General features: G+C 38.9%; 1 protein-coding gene and 1 long non-coding RNA gene across 6 annotated transcripts in view; one reads left to right on the top strand and one right to left on the bottom strand.

The window, feature by feature from the left end:
- CDIN1 (CDAN1 interacting nuclease 1) overlaps positions 1-16,342 on the top strand; it is a 123,689-nt gene that overhangs the window by 81,289 nt on the left and 26,058 nt on the right. The gene's annotated exons all lie outside the window — the stretch shown is intronic.
- LOC310766706 lies at positions 1,400-10,181 on the bottom strand. The gene is made up of 3 exons (XR_014550377.1): positions 9,761-10,181; positions 3,290-3,355; positions 1,400-1,917 (listed from the first exon to the last, which is right to left on the bottom strand). It is a non-coding gene; the product is annotated as an uncharacterized lncRNA (long non-coding RNA).

The raw sequence follows: 16,342 nt of genomic DNA, 5'->3' as shown, positions 1-16,342 counted from the left end.
AGACATCCAGTAAATTTTTCAAAAAAAGAAAAAGGAAGACCAGGTGTTGGAAGAATTTTATGATGCAAATTCCCTTAATAAATTAACTAATGGAAATCTGAAGAATTAAACCTTCTGAAATTGTATAAGCATACAGTAAAGACAAAATCTGAAACTGATTACATTAAAAACATTGGGATGTCTGCAAGACAAGTAAAGAGAAGTTCCTGATGTCACTAGTGGTAAATTTAAATAGTGTGTGAAATATAAAATAAGTTATTTTTCAGAGTCTTTATATGGACCAACAGTGGTCTCAGATTTATTCACATCTGATTTTTACTTGGAAATGGTAAACACAGGGCCCAATGGAACCTGACATAGAAGGTCTGTGGCTAGAATCTCCCCTTTTATTTCATTTCTTTGTGTCCCCATTTGTTACTTTGAAGATGAGGAAAGTAAAATAAGAGCAATGGAGTATCATAGATCTGCTGCCTCACACCTGGTAGAACCTATTGGTATTATCTTACAACATTCCTTATTGACATCTTTGAAACCTAGGCTATGTAACATAACCTATTTGTGATTTGAAACACAGTGAGGTCATTTTTGTGCACTCTTTAAAGTACACTGCTGTAAACACCAGAGAGTGCATGGAGATGTCTTCACCCACTGCACTCTACCTGATTTATTTCGCCATGCTGAACTCCTATTCATTGGAGCTGTTTCCTGTGCATGTGCAGTGGCTGTCTCAAATATACACACCTCAGCTGCACTATAGCTTACGTTTTCAATTGGGATGGAAGCTCATTTGAGGGGGAAAGCATCAAACAGCAGTATTTCTCAATAAACTATAGGATACATATGGATTGTGGCTAACATATTTCAAACATCGTCGGTGGGAGCGCAGTGTAACCAGAATAGACACTGTAATTTATAGTATGGACAGCCTCAGACTGTGCTCCTAACAGAATTACTAGGAAATACAGGGACATGTAGGGACGCAGGAGGCACTAAACCACTGTGGTCTAAACCACTGTGCCTCTTGGGCTTGCCGATCAGAAGGTTGGCAGTTCAAATCTCCCCGATGGGGTGAGCTCCCGTTGCTCAGTGCCAGCTCCTGTCAACCTAGCAGTTTGAAAGCATGCCCAAAAGTGTAAGTAGATAAATAGGTACTGCTCTGGTGGGAAGGTAAACAGAGTTTCCGTGCGCTGCTCTGGTTTCGGTGTTCTTTTGCGCCAGAAACGGCTTAGTCATGCCAGTCACATGACCCAGAAAAACTGTCTGTGGTCAAACGCCGGCTCCCTTGGCCTGTAAAGCGAGATGAGCACCGCAACCCCAGAGTTGTCTGCGGCTGGGCTTAATTGTCAGGGAACCTTTACATTTACCTTTACAGGGACATGTATCGGAGTAAATGTGCATAAGATAGGCTGTATAAAGATGTTGGGGTGCGGAGACTACTGGCACTTAGTCTATACTAAGTCTTTAATGTTTAAACTACAAGGTGTTACCTACCTGTGCCTGAAGAGTTATCTGCTTAGTGAGTAAAGAATATGTGTTTCTGGAAGATATATTTAATCCAGACTATGTCATGAATAATGGAGAACTTGTTTCCAAATGGCCAATAAATGGTAAAAACAATCCCCTTGAAGTTAATTGAATTTACAGCTTCTTAATTATTTGGAAAGTTTTTGCCTTTATTTCAGTGATTTTCAAAGCAGCTTCTAACACATGATCATAATGTAAAATAAAACACCTCTTCCCAGGTACAGTCGTGCAGAACTTCTGCCTGGTTGATGAGTCCAGAACATGCTTCCCTTCAGTTCTGTAGCCCTCCTGGATTGTTGGAGCTCTGGGTTTTTTTTCTGGCAAGAAGGTGGAAAGTGAACTCCCTCTACCTGTGCCTTTGTGAGAGGGAGGGGGGTATAGCCTGTCAGCAACCTTGGACAAAAAAAACAAAAGAAGAGGATTCATCATTGGAGTCTTCGGGCAGTTGAGCAAGACTTAACATTTCTTGATATCATGCAAAAAAGAAAACATTTTCTGGGGAAACGAGTTTCTTCTGGCTCCAGTTGAAATCTAAAATGTTGTACAGGACCTGGTGTAAGATCTAAGTGTTGTTGAGCCAATTAGGAGCAATGAGCATAGTGCTATTAAATTATATACATGTAAATAGCCAGTTACAAAGAAAATCCAACATGGTCACATTGGGTTACAAAAGAGGAAACTTCCCCCCAAATGAGAAGATTGGTAATAATGAAGCTGAAAGGCAAATTCAAGAATGTCAGGTTTTTCAAAAATGCTTGGGAGTTGTTTAAAAATGAAATATTAGAAATTAAACTGGTGTGTATGCTACAGATCACGAAAGATACCACGAGGGCCAAGAGCAGGCTTCCTCAACCTCGGCCCTCCAGATGTTTTTGGTCTACAACTCCATGATCCCTAGCTAGCAGGACCAGTGGTCAGGGAAGATGGGAATTGTAGTCTCAAAACATCTGGAGGGCTGAGGTTGAGAAAGCCTGGCAAAGAGGGTGCTAGTGGGGTTAATGAGTCAAAGATGCCATTAGAGACAAGGCAGCTTCCTTTTAAAAAAATGGAACTCTTGTCTGAATGAAAATAACTGAAAGGGACACAAACTTTGGCCCCCAAAAAAGGGGGGGCAAGCAGACAGCAAGGGATGCTAAGAAATAATTTAAGGAACATATTGCTATAAACATGAAGATTGACAAAGGTTCTTTAAATATATTAGTAGCAGGAGACAGTCTATGGAGGCAGTTGGACTTTTGGATGACCAGGGAGGATAAGGACATTGAATGAATTCTTTGCATCTGTCTTCACATCAGAGGATATAGGGCAGATCCCAGTGCCTGAACTAACTTTTGCAGGAGGCGAGTCTGAGGGATAAAGAGCGATAAAGTTCTAGGCCTAATATACAAAGTAAAAACTGGCAAATCACCTTTTCCAGCTAACATCTACTCAAGAGTTCTCAAAGAATTCAATGGTGAAACTGCTGATCTTCTAACAAAAATATATAACCTAAGAACAGCCTCCATACCTGAGGCCAATATTATACCGATTTTTTAAAAAGGGAAAGATCCAGGAAATTACAGGCCAGTGAACTTAACATCTGTCCCAGGGAAACTTGTGGAAAGTATAGTTGAAGATGAAATAACGAAGCATATAGAAGAGCATGCCTTGCTGAAGCAAAGCAAGTATGGCTTCTGCTAGTCAAGTCCTGTCTCATGAATCTTTAGAATTTTTTGAGAGTGTCAACAAGCATATAGATAGCAGTGCTATTGCTGACATAATGTACCTGGACTTCCAGCGAAGTTCCTCACCAAAGGCTGTGAAGAGCTGCGAAAGGACCTCTCCAAACTGACTGAATTGCAAGTGCAGTTTAGTGTGAATAAGTACGTATAAAGTGTTGCATTTCACATATACACTCATGGGGGCTGAACTGGCAGTGCCTGACCAGGAACAAGAACTCGGTGTACAGTTGCTTCACCTCAAAATGCACATTTTCTTGATTTACCCATAATTACTTGGTAAGAAATTATGGGTAAATAAAAAAAATGTGCATTTTGAGGTAAGAAATTACCAAGTAATTACTAGTTCCAATGGCAGCAGTTATGGTATATTTATCCATGAACATTTCAGTATTTAAGTGTATATACTGCAAGTTTGGGCCATATTAAGTTTTTCTTTAAGTCCTGTATTATAAAGCATATGTGTTCTTTCTGAATTGATTTTTGTTATCAAAGCATCATCTTTGATGCAAATGCCAATAAGTCGCATGCTTTTGTTGTAAATGATAAAAAATTCTTTTGTCTTAAATACTCATTGCTGTACCTGGATTTGCATCTTCAGTTGTAGCTGCGTGTGTGACATTATTAGTGAAATAAAGACATTGTTGTTGTGGGCAGTCTGAGATGACATTACAAGGCTGTGCTAGCCGTGATGCTGAAAAAAGTTGTCACCCACTATTTTTCTGAGGTTTGTCATTTATCAAAAAGAAGCAATCTGCTGCAGGAGGATTTCTGCGGACATTCTTATTTGTGTGGCCTGAGCCTGTCTCTTCAGGTTTCATTATTTAGGTCTGATGTGTAGTTAGTTCTTATCAAAACTAATACTATCTGAAGTACTAGGCTTCCAGTGGTCACACAACCAACATCAGGATTTCTTCAACATGACTCATATTACTAAAGACAGTATCTCCTTAAATTTGAGTATAGCTTCAGTGTCTGTATCAATTACATCTTCTAGCTGAATTTTAGTGAACATTTTGCTTTGAATTTCTGTAAGTGCATCAGATTTAAATTGATACACATTTGTAGTGTCTCCAGATTCAGGTATGACTGTATTTCGTTGAAACTTAACATTACAGTACCTGGAATGTATTTATCTATTTTCCTACATTTATACCCCAACTTTATTCCACCATGGAATCCACATGGTTTCTAGGTCACATGGTTGAGGTCATGATCCAGACTTGACTAGACCAAAGCTTCAGCAAAATAGTGGCCTCATCTGACTTCAGACCATACCTTGGAACTACACTAAAGATAGGCCATACTGCATGCAGGCAGTTCTTGATTTTATATATTTTATTGAACGCTATATGGACTACTATGCAATTGGTTGTTTCTGGTGTTAGGATTCAAAAATTACTTTTTATATTTTCTTCCCAAAGTGGTTTGTTTAGCACAAAGTATTTCAGGTTTTTTTTAATTTTTTTAATAAAATATTTATTAAGATTTTACAAAAAACAAAGGTTTACAAAATAGAAAAAAAGCATATAAAAAAGAGGAAATAAGAAAAAATACAAAAATACAAAAATACATAGAAAAGAAAAAGGAAAAAAAAGTTTAAAAGTACAAAATGCAAAAGGCAAATAGGTAAGAAAAGATTAAAAACAAATCCATTTTTTGATATCTTTAAACTCATTTGCTTGTTTCCTTGACCTCATCACACCTCCCCTTTTTGTATTCCCATTTACATAATCAATTCAGCAAATCCTTACCCTCTTTCATTTATCTTAACTCTATATCTTAACATATTATAACTGTATATTTTCATCCATTATCAATCCATTTTTGCATATTCTTATTAACTTTGTTGCTAAAGCCACTTATTTTCAATCCAGCATCATTTTAACATTCATTAATTTTACAATATTTCTGCAAATAATCTTTAAATTTCTTCCAATCTTCTTCCACCAACTCTTCTCCCAGGTCTCGGATTCTGCCAGTCATTTCCGCCAATTCCATATAGTCCATCACCTTCATCTGCCACTCTTCCAGGGTGGGTAAATCTTGTGTCTTCCAATACTTTGCAATAAGTATTCTTGCTGCTGTTGTTGCATACATAAAGAAAGTTCTATCCTTCTTTGGCACCAATTGGCCGACTATGCCCAGGAGAAAGGCCTCTGGTTTCTTCAGGAAGGTATATTTAAATACCTTTTTCATTTCATTTTCTTTGCATTTCCAACATTTATTATCGGGCAAATGATATATTTTTGCAAGCTTGACTGGTGTCATGTACCACCTGTATATCATTTTCATAATATTCTCTCTTAAGGCATTACATGCCGTAAATTTCATACCAGTGGTCCACAACTGTTCCCAGTCAGCAAACATAATGTTATGTCCAACATCTTGTGCCCATTTAATCATAGCAGATTTAACCGTTTCATCCTGCGTGTTCCATTTTAACAGCAAGTTATACATTCTTGAAAGTATCTTAATTTTGGGATCTAGCAGTTCTGTTTCCAATTTTGATTTTTCCACCTTGAAGCCAATTTTTTTGTCCAAATTATAGGCCTCTCTTATTTGATAATAATGAAGCCAGTATCGCACTTTATCTTTTAATTTCTCAAAACTCTGCAATTTCAATTTGTCTCCTTCTTGTTCCAAAATTTCCCAATATTTCAGCCATTTGGCCTCCATATTGAGCTTTTTCTGAGCCTTTGCTTCCATCGGTGACAACCACCTTGGGGTTTTATTTTCAAGTAAGTCTTTATATCTTATGCAGACATTAAACAATGCTTTCCTGACAATATGGTTTTTAAATGCTTTATGTGCTTTAACCTTGTCGTACCACAAATATGCATGCCACCCAAAAACATTATTAAAACCTTCTAAGTCCAAAATGTCTGTGTTCTCAAGAAGCAGCCAATCTTTCAACCAGCAGAATGCTGCTGATTCATAGTAAAGTTTAAGGTCTGGCAGGGCCAGTGTTTCAGTTTTTTAGCATTATTATTAAGGTTGCTAATGCTACCGTGTTTACTTGAATCTAATGCTTACCTTTTTTGGCCAAATTACCGTATTTTTTGCTCTATAAGACTCACTTTTTCCCTCCTAAAAAGTAAGGGGAAATGTGTGTGCGTCTTATGGAGCGAATGCAGGCTGCGCAGCTATCCCAGAAGCCAGAACAGCAAGAGGGATTGCTGCTTTCACTGCGCAGTGATACCCTCTTGCTGTTCTGGCTTCTGAGATTCAGAATATTTTTTTCCTCTTTTTCTCCTCCAAAAACTGGGTGCGTCTTGTGGTCTGGTGCGTCTTATAGAGCGAAAAATACGGTATGTTGCGAAAATTAAGGTGCACATTAGTTTCAATGGCACATTTACATTCACCAGCAAATACTTTTTTTGGTTTCAAGATTCTGATTTTGAGGTGCGCATTAGATTGGATGGCGCATTAGGCTCGGTACGTTGCCTGCTTCTTTAATTATTTTTAGAATACATACATTCTAAATGCATTCATATGGTAAGAATTTAATAGGATGCTTCAGAATAACTAGCAGCAACAGATAATTGTATTATTGTTTAAACCTTTTGGTTTAAAAACAATATGCTAGCTTTCAGTTTCATTTAGTGTGTCTTTTTAAAACAAAGTGTACACACTGATGGCTGAACTCCAGGTGTAACACGAAACTGAAACCCAGGCCACAAAATTTGAATGTGAACCACATACTTTTTAGCAGTCTGACAGTTTCACTCCAAATGTGTTCGTAACCACAGAATAGAGCTGGATGTGTGGCAGCTCTAAGAAGATCCAAAAAAACCACACATTTGTTTTGGATTCCACAAACATGGCTATGGATTAAAGTGTTCTTGTTTTTGTTTCTCTTGGTTGTGCTGTAAGAGTGTCCATGAATTTTGGAGACTGAAGCTCTAACCCCACTTGAATAAAGACAATGATGGCAGTGAGTTTCTGTCCAGAGTTAATCAGCTGCAGAATTTGTAAACTGCACATATGTCAGAGTTGAAAATGTTAGCACTCTAGTAGAAGCTTGAAAAGGTTAGATCTGATAAAAGCCATCAGCAGTTAAAGAAAGTGATTTATGGGACTGTAATGACACAAAATGCCTCATTTATCACTCCTTTATAGATAGGTTAAGGTTTCACTGTCATACCTTAAAAACTTGACCACTTAGAATTGTCAAAATAGGCCCTTAATTGCCCATCATGCATTTCAGTTTGAATTTCCCTCTCTTGATTTTTTGTTAATTTTATTTCATATTGCTTTTGAGCTTTCCACATGATTTTGTTTCATGTTATTAAGATTTAATACTATTTGAAAATTGTATTCTTAGCTATGCAGTCCTTACTGTTAATCATGTGGACATGAATTATTGTGTCTCATTCCTGTATGTTTGTATAAATATACTTGAAACAAAATAAGTTAAACTGCATACCTGTGTGCGTTTTACTAATTCTTTTAAGGTGCTTATGACTATATGACTTATTTTATTACTAATATAAATTTACAAAGTAATATTTCTGTAATTCTTCCATTGTTAACAGTGTCACCTGTTATTCAAACATTTTAGTGCTGTGTCTATTTAATAAACAAACCACAGTTTAACGAAAGAATCCATTAAAAAATATTTTTAAGTGAACAAATGTATATTCCCCCTTACTTTTTCATAGTACTGTTCAAATTTATAGTGTCAGTTGCAAAGCTGCAAATGACCTTCAATTTAAAAAGAACTCAGAAGTATTTGTCAAGTCTACTCAGTCTTGGTCTGTGGTCCTTGGCCCTTTGTTACTGTAAAGGGAGCTAAAAAACAGTATTTGTAAGTCACAAAAATGTGATTAGGGCTGCTATTTTTATAACAAAGCGAATTTTAGAGAAATAAGTTTTTCTCTGTGTCAGATTTTGGAATGATCAGGTTATATTGCCATCTAATCTCAAATCCTTAAAAGAAAGTCTTACTGCTGTGATATGCAGCTGGAATACGTTTTATACGCACCTAGATTTAATTGTTTAACACGAATTTAATTATTTAATGAATCAATAGAAATATTTCCATAACCAGTCTGTGGGAAAGAGCCCCATTAACAAAGTAACACTTCTTCATTTCCAGAATTGATGAAACCTAAATTATCAAACTTTAAGATTTATTCTCCATCTCAATTTTCCATAAGAATACTTTACTTCCATTAGAATACTTTGCTTGCTTGCTTGCTTTCTTGCTTGCTTGCTTGATTACTTATTTACTTACTTACTAAATGCATGAGTGTTGACTTTGGTGTTTGGTATAAATAATGTGCCATTCATATAAGAAAGCTAACATCATTGAGGCACTGGCTTACTGCCATGGATCATGCAGATAGTAAGACAGTCAAAGAAAAATCTTTTCAGTCCATGTATTACGTAAGTTCATTATGTGATTTCAACTGGGATTTTTAAAATAAAGTGGTAGATAAATTTTATGTTGTATGCACTTGTTAAATTCAAAATTGTCTCATTTCATGAATGTTAACATGTAATCTGAATTGCCAAAGAAGTAGTGTGTGAAAACGGCTTAATTACAGGGGAAGAAGAGGAGAAAGCACAAGCCTCTGGGCATATTATATTTTAATTGTTTTCTCTGAAAAGGTAAATAAACTCAAGCCTGGTTTAGATAACTGTAAGGAAGGCTAAAATATGAGATACTCTGTGAAGCCTCAGTGAGGATAAATGCCTCAATGAGGATAAATAGTTAGTTACTTTGAAGGAGGAAGAAACAACCCACTCATCTCTTGGGGCTCAACCAGACTTCAATTTGTGCCACACTTTGGGTACAGGCCCATACTTTCCAGGCAGGGGTACGAACAGAGGGTTTTTCTACCGCTACTTTCCCTGAAGAAACTTGCTGTTTATCGCTGAATCAGAGGAAATTCATGGAAAACCCAACTGATAATTGTTCTGATTCAGCAGTAAAGTGCAGGTTTTCCCAGCGGGGCAAAAAACCCACACATAGACCTGTGCCTACAAATCACGGCACAAATGGACATCCAGGTGAGCCCTTACTCTTAATAAACTATGAAACATTTAAACAATTTGTTTTAAATACTACCCTCACTATAATTTTGTACTTTGTATGAGAATTAAAATGCTAGATATGCTGTCTGAGGTGAGGAAGAAAGATTTTTTGAATGCGGTTGACAAGATGTTCAGTTAGCTAGAACAACTTTAAACTGGGGAAATTTTTGTTTACCTATAGGGCTTAATGTGGATATTGGAACAGAATAGATAGATTATATAATTGTACTAGCCACTATTATATAGATAATGGACATTTTATATTTATAATTTCACCCATTGTCACCATTATTAGCTTCAGTTCAGTAATGTCACTGCTGGTATTTTAAATGTAAAAATGCATTTATTTGCCCTTTTGAACTTAGTTTTTTTAAAAATAGCTTAATTAACAGTGTTTCTGGGAACTTAATTGAGCTAAACTGCTTTTGGCACACTAGGAAAAGGGTAATCTGACTGGGTGATGAGTAGTTGCTTACAAATAACCTTGACTTGCTTTGTCTTTTAGAGCTTGGCTGTTTTCCTAGGCCTTGTCTTGTTCTGGGTTGCGTTGTTCGGTTCTGTTCTGTTTTTTTAAGCTTGGTTTGCTCTCACCCCAGAGGAAGCCCATCAATTACATTGACCAGCTGGTTTGTCATAACAAAGTACCAAATGAATGTGTGTGCAAGTTATCTTTCTTTTTGTGGAGCTTGTTTCACAGATAAATCGGCTTCACAGAACTGCATTTTCTACACACACACCTTCAGTATTTTTTGAAAACTCGTTTTCTGTAAATATTACAGTTTTCCCCTTTAGATACAATTCAGAAGTTCACCCAACAATATCAAACTGAGACAGCATTACCTCTAAACACTTAGATATTTTAAATCAGAATAAAACGCCTTGTTACCAAAGTCTCATCTACCCGACTTACATATCTTTCATTTGAAATACTCACCAATTCCTTGCAAGAAGGTGAAGTGAAGAAACCCTAACAAGCTTAGGCTTGGATCAAGAGATGTATTGCACAGTGGAAAGGTACTTTTGCAAGGTAGTCCCATCACATGTCATCCCAAAACTCTCGGGAATGACTTTTGGGGGGTGCCAAAGTCTCTTGTGGGGAGGGAAGAAAAGCCCCATTGTAGAAAGCGGAGTTCCGCCTGTCTATTTCTGTATCCACCCCATAGTCTCCTAGATTAATTTCACACTATTCTGCTTTTATTGAGTCTTATTAATGTGTAAAGTAGAACAGCATCTCTCAAATACTTGCACTATCAGCAATTGCAGCTCAGTAAGGCTTTCTCTGGTTTACTGTTAATTCAGTAAGGATAACCCAGGCATAGAGAGAGGGGAACCTGGAAGCTCCCAGGAGCTGCTGAGTCATAAGGCAGGAGATTATGAAGTGGCTCAAGCTTTAAACCACAGGAGTACACAATGGTCAAACAAAATTTGACTTCGGTTTTGGATGCTTTTCACACACAGGCTTAAGAGAAGCTGGAAATGGATTGGCAAGTGTTCAGAGTAAAAGGATGGATTTCAAGAGTGGGATATTTTACAGCCAAAGAGCACAAGGAGCAGTCAGTAATAATGGGTGGGCATTTATAGGGCATGTCGCAGCATCTGAGAAGTATGAGCTACTAAATTTTTTGAATGGGTGTGCAGAGATGATTGGTCACTGTGGTCTTAGAGGAGAGATTTACTTTTTTCACTTCATGATGCCATTCCACTTTGTCCTGTCAAGTTTTATATATAGTTTCATAATGTTCCTTCTTCCATGTAGTAGAGAAAAAAATTGAGCCTCTTAGCTTTCAAGTTAAACTCTTGAAAAGATTTTTCAGTGGCGCTCAATGATCTTTAAACCACAGTAGATTTTGAATCCTGCTACTCACTATGTGTCACCTAACATGTGCTTATATTTCATTCCTGTCTGAAGAACTTCCTACTTTATACAGTTTGTGGAGCTCCATACATTGCCTAAGATAAACAGTGAGTTCCATCTTCATCCGTATGATAATTGGGTTTCTGAATGTGTTTAATTGGAGCAGTTTTAAGGGTGAAATGTTCAGATGTTCAGTTGCCCCATTTTAATCAGTGTAACATGGACAATCTCTATGCCAAATAGAGAGCTTTATAGTTCATGTGGAAATACCCATTTTCTCCATTGAGTCTACACCCCACTCTTTAGCTGCTAGATATCTAGAACAGCTTACAAACAAACGATTAAAACAAGACAGTCCTGGCCTGCATGCTAAAAGACATGACAGACATGACAGAAAAGGAAAAAGGAACAGGGAGAAGAAAAGTAAAGAACAAACTCAGGTGCCAATTCTTTATTTTTAAATTTGTTTTTTATTAATTTTCTAATTATTATGGAGCCACAGAGACAGGTACACAACAACAAAAATTCAGTAATCTATCCAATTAAAGGCAAGGCATTCAAAACCTGAACATATTAAATAACACCCAATCTAAAGCCGTGAAAGCCATTTTTCTCCAGAAGCTGCGGAGAGAGGTACCTGTAAATCTGAAACTAAACTACCGGTATAAGAAATAAAATCTCACCATACTCAATAGGCATGATCAGGATCTTCCTATCCCTTAGGGACCCGTAACTTATGTGGGGGGTTTTTTTCTGCAATAACTAAATTCCATATATTTTTATACAATAAGGATAGAGTCAGATTTTTTTACCATTTTCCTTGCTGTGCTGTAGAGATCCTGGCAGTTGGCGGCATCCATGTTAAAAGTTCCTTTTGGCAAAATGTCTTCATAGTAGCTGTCCACATATTTAGTGGGTGACAATTCCTAAAGTTAAGTAAGGTAAAGGTAAAGGGATCCCTGACCATTAGGTCCAATCATGGCCGACTCTGGGGTTGCGGCGCTCATCTCGATTTATTGGCCAAGGGAGCTGGCGTACAGCTTCCGGGTCATGTGGCCAGCATGACTAATGGCGAACCAGAGCAGCGCACGGAAACGCCGTTTATCTTCCCGCTTGAGCGGTACCTATTTATCTGCTTGCACTTTGACGTGCTTTCGAACTGCTAGGTTGGCAGGAGCAGGGACCGAGCAACGGGAGCTCACCCCGTCACGGGGATTTGAACCGCCGACCTTCTGATCGGCAAGTCCTAGACTCTGTGGTTTAACCCACAGTGCCACCCGTATCCCAAAAGTTAAGTAGTTCTTAAAATGATCAGTTGGAATGGAAACAGTTCTGGGGCAGTAAGAACCTGCAGAGCTAATAGAATGAGCCCTGCTTCTCATCTCTTCTACTGATGAAGCAGTCTGCCGGAAAATATATTAAATATTATTAATGTGTGACTATTAATCTGCATGCTGCTTTGCAGAGTGATGACAAAAAACCAGATTCCAATGAACTGAAATTTGATACAGAAGAGGCAATAGAGAGGAAGAAGGTGGAATCTATTGTGAACTGCCTTGGATTTTAGAGAGTTGATTTCTTCCTGTGATCGTATGTACTCCTGCCCGGTTACTAGTAATTGTAATGTCAGGTATTCCTGAACCCATTTCTGAGTCTAGATAGAAGGCAAGGCGTAAGTGGGTGGGTGGGGAGAATCAGATTTAGACTTTCCAATCATACTTCCAGCCATTTGGATCATTTCGTACTGTTTTTATGGTGTTTCATTGTATAGGACGTTGTACCTTCCATGTTACATTGTATAAATTTGTGGTATTTACATACGTAAGTAACAATACTTCCACAATCTCAAAATTATGTGTTTTGGTACGTGAACTGATGTTGAAGGCTGTTTTGCTGAAGAGACTGACTTGGCATCTCAGCAAGATGGGGATGACTAGCATGGAGAAGGGAAGCTGCCAGGAGACATGAATGCTGTGTGGCAGAGGCAGCACATTTTCAGCCAAACACAGCAGATGCCTGCCAAGATACTGCATGTAGCAGGGAGGCAAACTGGAAGACACCTGAGCACGTGCGATAAATGATAGGAGCAGCTGGCATAGTGCAGCAGAGGTGCAGAACCACCCTTCTGACAGCAGTGTCCCTGCCACTCACCAGGATGGGGCAAGGCAGCAGCATTGGCAGGACTGTCGGAGTCCACCGTCAGAGACAATTTAGTGATCTCCTCTCAGCTTTCCTCTTTCTGATTCCTCATCAAGCCTAAGCCCTCCCCCTTGGTGTTTCTGCTTCATCTTTGCATGCTGAGAAGAGGAGTGTGCCCTCCATTCAAAGCACATTCACTGGCTTTAAGAATCCTGGGAACTGTAGTTTCTCCTTTAAATAGCTAGAATTGCCAGCACCCTTAACAAATCACAGTTCCCGTGAGTCTGTGGGGGGAGCCATGTGCTTTAAATTTACACTGGGAGTGATTTCTTGCCTGTGGGGAAATCTGCGAGCATGTATGGAGAAACAACCCTGCCTGTTTCCTTCTCACAGCAGTGCTTGTGTAATCATTCAGTAGGGGGGTGTGGGTGGAGCTGTGGTCTAAACTATTGAGCCTCTTGGGCTTGCCGATCGGAAGGTCAGCGGTTCAAATCTGTGTGATGGGGTGAGTTCCCGTTGCTGTCCTAGCTTGTGCCAACCTAGGAGTTTGAAAGCACGCCTGTGCAAGTAGATAAATAGGTACTGCTGTGCTGGGAAGGTAAATTGTGTTACCGTGCGCTCTGGCTTCTGTCATGGTGTCCTGTTGCTCCAGAAGCGGTTTAGTCATGGTGGCCACATGACCCAGAAAGCTGTCTGTGGACAAATGCCAGCTCCCTCAGCCTGAAAAGTGAGTTAGTCAGCTTTGTCTGGACTTAGCCATCCTGGGGTCCTTTACCTTTTTAGCTTTATCTTATTCATTCAGTCTTTCTTCCATTTAATTATTGTCCCACAATGTCCCCTTTTTATGTATAAATCATTCTCCTTCTCTTACCAGTTGCCATCCACATCTGATTGCACATCCATATACTATAGAACCTTTGCTTTGAGATTGTTGAACTTACTCACATGCTGTCTTACCTGGGGGAGAACCAGTCCCTTCAGATCCACTTATACACACATACAACACCTCATTCTCAAAAAACAGAGGTCCTGTTACTTCTTTGGTTTTCACTAGGAGAAAAAGAGCAAAAACACTCGCAATTCCCAGGCACGTATGAGACTGCCTTATACAGAGTCAGACCACTGATCCACCTAGCCCAGTATTGTCTTTTCTGATTGGCAGAAGCTCTTGAGGGTTTTGTGAAAAGTCCTTTTCCAGTTAGCCAGGTAGCCTTATAACTAGAGATACTAGGACCTGGGGATATCTGCATGCACAGAAGTGTCTGCTTCACAAGACTTCCTGCAGCAACAGAGATCATACTGAACATGTTATCTTGCAATATTTAGAGACTCGTTGGTGTACTCTATTTCCCAGTATATGAAGGAAAAGCTTCAGAGAACAGCTGTGTTCTGATTGCTCCAACAGATATAAAGGTGATGGGGGGAGGTCACTTGAGAAAGCCAAAATCCCAACCAACCAAGTCCCACACAGAGTGGGAGTCTGAATTTGGACCAAAATACTGCATTTTTTAATACTCCGTTTACCTTTTAGTGACACCCAAATGGATATCCTTCTCATATACTACTCAGTACCTAGTTTTTGTCACAGCATTCATAAAATCCATTTGAATTCAACCGAAAGAAAATGGCATCATCGGTACTGAAAACAAATATGAGCATTTAGTGCCTTATGTTACATGTTTCCTTCTTCCAAATGTTCTACTGCATCTGCATTAATTAGTGTTGAGATAATTATGTGCAGTGTTTTCGATGTCATTCAGATTCAGAGGTTCAGTAGTGATAAGAGCAAGTCAGTTAAGCTATTAATACATAATCCTTCTTTCTGAAATTTCACCAACATAGAAATGTGCATCCCTGAGTCGGTAGCACTTAATAATGTGAAAATAAACAAACAACCAAAAATCATACCCAAACCACTGCAGCTTTATGTTTGTAGGACCCAGAATAATTGGCATTGCAAAAGGTACATGGGTAATATGAGGTGCAAATCATTAATATAGACTATCAAATCAGAGAAATGTATTCCTTCTGAGGAAATGCTTTGCTTTTAAAACTAGAACTCTATTTCTAGTATCTAGAGATATTGAGACACACACACACACACACACACACACACACACAGGGAGGGATCTTTCTGAATAGAACACAATGCAGCCCTGTTGCTTCCATGTCATGTGTGCATTTAGGCTGTGTACCAACCCATTACAAGCTCTGTGCTGTGTGGAAATGAGGGAATTTCACACCCCTACACCTCATATCTGCGGGAGGCAGTGGAAGACAGAAGTGCCTGGCGTGCTCTGGTCCATGGGGTCACGAAGAGTCGGACACGACTAAACGACTAAACAACAACAACACCTCATATCACTGCTAGTGGGACTTTGGAAGTGGTAGGCTTCCACCATATAGCATGCTTCACTACAATTATTCTTGAACCCCAATTCCTAATTTTTTATTTCATGGACTGCTCAGTTTTACTTATAAAGTTGTATTCATTTTTTTACTTGTTAGGAAGTCTCATTTGAATGGCATTGCATTATTAGGTATTTATATACTGCCATTTCTGTGTGGAGCACAGACACGTGAAAGAGTTTTGCAGAAGCACTCACATTGGGATGAGAATATCTAAGGTGGGAAACCCTGGGCCCTCAGATGTTGTTGAACTACAACTCCCATCAGTCCCAGCAAGCATGTCCAATGGCCAGGGAATTTCAAACGGGGGACATTCCCAGCCCTACCTGGGTAGGCCAAAGATTTAATCTGGATCCATCTGCATGCGAAGAAAATGCCAATGAGCTATGGCCGTTTCACACAAGTTGATAATAGAAAGTGAACTATAATGGTACCTCAGTTTTTGAGCTGCTCGGAAGCCAAACGTTTTGGTTTTCAAATGCCGAAAACACAGAAGTAATTGCTTCCGTTTTGGAAGTCGAACAGCTTCCGCTGCATGTTTTTCTTTTTCTCCATTGACTTTGCCCACCGCCCTTTGTGCCTCAGTTGTCGAACATTTCGGAAGTCGAACGGCCTTCCGAAACGGATTACATTTGACAGCCGAGGTTCCACTTCT

Source organism: Podarcis filfolensis (assembly GCF_964270895.1).
Source record: "Podarcis filfolensis genome assembly, chromosome: 1".
Taxonomy (NCBI): Eukaryota; Metazoa; Chordata; class Lepidosauria; order Squamata; family Lacertidae; genus Podarcis; species Podarcis filfolensis.
The sequence above is the reverse complement of the archived record's forward strand: the minus strand, read 5'-3'. Positions and strand labels throughout refer to the sequence as shown.